The sequence below is a fragment of the Sander lucioperca genome, chromosome 23, assembly GCF_008315115.2.
Source record: "Sander lucioperca isolate FBNREF2018 chromosome 23, SLUC_FBN_1.2, whole genome shotgun sequence".
NCBI classification, from domain to species: Eukaryota; Metazoa; Chordata; class Actinopteri; order Perciformes; family Percidae; genus Sander; species Sander lucioperca.
In genome coordinates, this window is record NC_050195.1 from 3,660,908 (window position 1) to 3,665,907 (window position 5,000).

Below are 5,000 nucleotides of genomic sequence, written 5' to 3' on the forward strand. Positions count from 1 at the left end.
TTCCCTTTTCGTTCGCGCACGCGCAGATGATAATCCTGTTTTACGACGCACGATCTGTTCCACGCTTGCGCACCTTTGCAACCCGGGAATCGCAAAGGGGAGTGTGGAGGAAACTGAAGGCTTGCAGTGACAGAAAGACTCAGACTTCATTCCACATGTAACCAACATGGTGTATGTTCATGTAACATGTAACAACTCCTTTATTATTTTTGGATTGGCAACCACGTAAACACCTCGTAATGCATAGCGTAAGCTACGTTTAAAAACATCACGACATCCCCACTCTACGTCACAAAAATAACAATGTGGCCAAGGCGTAGTACACGGACGTCGATCTGCGGTTTTGGATCAGTGACAATAAGTACTTAATTTAAATATCTTTATAAAACAGACCCGCCGTGAACTGCATAATGAATAACATAAAATGTAGCCTACAAAAATATGCGGCCAGTTGTGCCGCCTGGCCGTCAAGTGATCCAACGCATGCGTGATAAAATAGTGTAGGGAAACCGTCACGTTTTCTACTACGTATTTACGCGCTTGCGCATATTGAATCGTGCACGCAGCACAGATCGCGTACAGACAGTATCTGCTCTTAAAGAAAGACACTCCCTGAATGTAGCGGAGTCTGAACACAGCAGACAACAGACAAAAACTAAAAAACAGCAGCGACCGGAAAATCCACAAGCAACATCAGTAGGCCATAATGGATAATGGTCTGCCGCTGCATTGATGCAGAATCGTCGACGTCCGCGACGCGATGCAATGCTTAATTTCAACACCCCTCCTTTTTAAAGCAAGTCCTCATACGTACACGTCTGTCACCATCAGATTTGTTGTCCAGCACCCTCTATGAGATCCTTTGTTTGTCAGGTCTTATTGGATCCATTCTGTATGAGATTGTCCTTCATCAGCTGTTTCTTTAATAAAACCCTAGTCTTGCATTGCCAGACCTTCCTTTAAAGCGCTGTGGAGGAGGGTCTGGCTAGTCCACACAGCATTCCTGGATGTAAAACATGCTCTGGTTTATTGGCATTTCTTTAAACCAATCTCAAACATCTTGGGCGACGCTAAGTGCCGGACAGAGCAACGGTGCCTCTGCTAAATAGTCTCAGGAAGGAACTTGTTTTGGTGGAACATGTGTACGTTCAAAAGTAGTTTTAGTCGTGCAACAGAAAACTCAGATTGGACAGGTAGTCTAGCTAGCTGTCTGGATTTACCCTGCAGAGATCTGAGGAGCAGTTAACCATAGTCCTCACAAATCCACCGGAGGTTAGAACGCCAACACAGAGACAGAGGAAGGGGACGGACATTTGGCGGCACTGGAGCAATCCCACAAATGGATCGTCATCGATATAGACTATGAGAACCCTGAAGATCCCTCCTGCGTAGATTGTCCTCCATAAGTTCCTTCCTGTATCAAATGCAATCGGCAGAAGTAACAAGCTAACGTTAGGCTGTAAAGGAACTTCACCATGGTCGCAGGACTTCAACGACTTCAACGTTGCGTGTTCACCGTAACAACGTTTGTACTCACATTTAGCCACTTGTTAGCAACCACCTTTTTAAAGCGCAGTTAGAAAACAGTTATACATTACTGACATTATATGTCGTACAACAAAATGTTTTAAAAAAACTAAAAACTAAAATAAAACGAATTGACTTCCAGATGAGGGAACCGGCAGTGCAAAGATGCTAACTAATTTCTAGGTTTTAGGACACGTTTCTACAGTACTCAATTGGTGCAAGTGTGTGTGTCTGTGTGTGTGTGTGTGTGTGTGTGTGTGTGTGTGTGTGTGTGTGTGTGTGTGTGTGTATATATGTGTGATTTAGCTCGTTAGCTTGTAATATTAGCTCAGCAGGGAGCCTACGACTGACGAATGTTTTAATCTGCTTTGTAGTGAGAACGGGGGCAATAGCTGTGAGAGCAGAACACACACACATGCACACACACACACACACACACACACACACACACACACACACACACACACACACACACACACACACACACACACACACCCACACACTCCAACTGTCTGAGTCATAAATATCTATCTATCAGCCTTGTGTAACTCTGTTCTGAGGGCTAATGGGCTCGTACGGTGACTGATAGACACCAGCAGGATGGCTTTATGGCTAAATGAGCTGCAGGGTTTCCTCTGAAGGTCGAAGTGAAGTGCAGCAGAGGGAGAATTGACCGCCCGCTGCTCTGTTGTTGCTGCTGCTGCATCTGTGGGCTGTAAATTATCCTCCCTGCCTGCTTTTCAGCTGCAATAATTTGTATTTGGATAAACCAAGCTGGTGATATTCAATATATTTGTTAATGTCAACATTTCCTACAGAAAAAAAAGAAAACGTGTACTGTCCGACTTCCTGTCTGTGTATCTCAGCTCCAAGCCCATTGCTTCCTACTGAAGGCTCAGTTACTCTTTAAAAACACAAATTTATACAGTTAATTAGTAAGATCCTAAAAAAGCTGCTCAAAATTAGTTTTAGTAGTAGTCAAACAAACAGGAGGAAAAAGAGCATTTGTTGGGGACTATTTTTAGCGGCAGATTAATCCACATTTGGTGCTTTAGTGAGTATTTGTGGCAGCTGGACGGTGAAAACAAATAACCAAGTTGATTGGTTCCCGGAGAGCGCTGACGTCCGCCGAGGCCGATGGTGCTTTCACGTGACCCTTGGATGGTCCCAGTTTCCAAGTTTGTAAGACATTCTTCGACCTCGTGTTCACGAGCTTTAAGTCTTCAGGCCCTATGTTGCACCCGGCGCGGCGCAAAGCCCAACGCAAGTGTCTTTGCTAGTTAAAGACCGACGCTGTTGTCAGTTCCTCGTCCAGCACCCACGTCGTTTAAATAGCAAGTGCACCTGCGCCCATCTTTGCGCCCATGGGCGTGCTGGTCTTACAGGGAGGTGTGTTCAGGTGCATTCTGGGCGTGCTGGTCTTACAGGGAGGTGTGTTCAGGTGCATTCTGGGCGTGCTGGTCTTACAGGGAGGTGTGTTCAGGTGCATTCTGGGCGTGCTGGTCTTACAGGGAGATGTGTTCTGGTGCATTCTGGGCGTATTGCTATCTTGAGGCAACGGGAAGTGATCGCGCCATTGACCAACAAAAACCTGGTCTAAAGTCAATAACGCAGCATTTCATTGTTATTTTAACAGAGCATTAGTAAAATGCTCCTAGGCTCGTGCACAGCGCGTGCACACTATGCTTGTTACACACACAGGGACGCACAGCAGCACACACGCATGCAGAAGATTACAAATAAAAATATTACGGTGCAAATCCTCCATCATAATAGCAATGCTCCAAGGTCCAAACGCGCCTGGCTTTTAAAGGGAATGGGAGATGATCTCTGATTGGTTGATTGCATGTTACGCCCAAAACACACCTCTGATTAATGAAGACACTAAGTACAACCGTTTAGAACCATGCGCCCGGCACACGGACCCTTTATTCCACCGTCAAACTAGCAAAAGTGAATTTGGTCACGCCCTAAACGCACCTGCGCCAGGCATTTCACGCCGTGCACTTAGATCGTTAAAATAAGGCCTGTAATGTGAAAACAACACGAACAGTTTCATGAAAATCTGGCTAGCAGTTTTTCCGTAATCCTGCTGAAAAACAAACTGTCAAACCATCAAAACATGACCTCCTTGGCGAAGCTATTTACACTTTTACTATTCATGCTCCTGGGGCTTTGATTAAACTGGATCACTGGCCATAAATGCCCCAAAATCATGTTCTACACTCAGAAATAAAACCCTCATTCCTTTTCATTTCCTGCATATCACCGTTCGACATATGTGTGAAGCAAATATAGTATATTTAGAGTTTTTTTTCACACTTTGTGAAACCATGTTCTGTCTGAATGCTGAGTGGTGTAATTATTTCTGCTGTGTGGGCGCTTTCAAAGGTAAAATCCACCTTCAGATAGTCCTCTGTATCCCCACTGTGATGTGAATTATGGGTTTTGTTGCTTTCAGGGATCTTGTAAGAGTTATCAAGGTTGTTAGTTCTTGTACCAGGTCATGATTGCAGCCTCTAATCTTTTTTTGTGTCAGAGCTGCAGTGCTTTCTTTATGTTCTCCTCCTGTGGATGTATATGTTCAGTGTTGGGAAGGATACTTTCAAAAGGCATTCCGTTACAGAATACAGAATACATGCCCAAAAATGTCATGTATTCTGAATACTTGGATTACTTCCACATTGAATTTCATTTTATAAGTGTAGGAATGCGGCCATCACATACAGCTTACTAAACAGGCCTATTCTGGTGTGTTCTTCTGTTCCAACTGGCTGAATGTTTACCTGAACAAGCAGATAGATGTTGCATTTGTAGTCACGAACTGCATACTACAAAAATCTAACTGCAGTCTAAGCTACCACGAGCTAATTTTAGCTAACGTTAGCTAGCATGTCAAACGGGGCTAGTCAATCTTTCAACGGCTCTGGAGCTAGTAAATCAGCACGTAGGAGAATGTAAAGTCGCACGTCAACTATAAAATAGCAAGGTGACCAGTAAAACTACAGCAGACGACTACCCTTGGCTAATTAAAAAAGAAATAACTTACTTACTTACTTGTTATAACGTTGGTCGAGTTAGCGTTATCAGCTGGTTAGCTTAGTTCAGGCGCTAATGAATCCACGTTCGTATCTCGTAAATTACCCCACTAATAATGCCCGGAATGATACCAAACTTCTACAGTAGTACAAATAGTTTGTGTACTTATAAAACGAGGCATTAGAAAGTTTGTAACTACACCAGAAGTATATTTAAATAACATTGTGCGGTAGCAGCCGAGAGAAGTATCCGCGGTAGCAGCCGAGAGGAGTATCCATCAGGCAAATGTTATTTAAATATACTTCTGGTGTAGTTACAAACTTTCTAATGCCTCGTTTTATAAGTACAGAAACTATTTGTACTACTGTAGAAGTTTGGTATCATTCCGGGCATTATTAGTGGGGTAATTTACGAGATATGAACGTGGATCCATT

The 5,000-nt window shown here is 43.7% G+C and overlaps 1 protein-coding gene across 1 annotated transcript in view; it reads left to right on the top strand.

Annotated features, from left to right (window-relative positions):
- Positions 1-5,000, top strand: part of LOC118492929 (LIM zinc-binding domain-containing Nebulette) — a 54,850-nt gene that overhangs the window by 48,865 nt on the left and 985 nt on the right. The window lies entirely within an intron of this gene.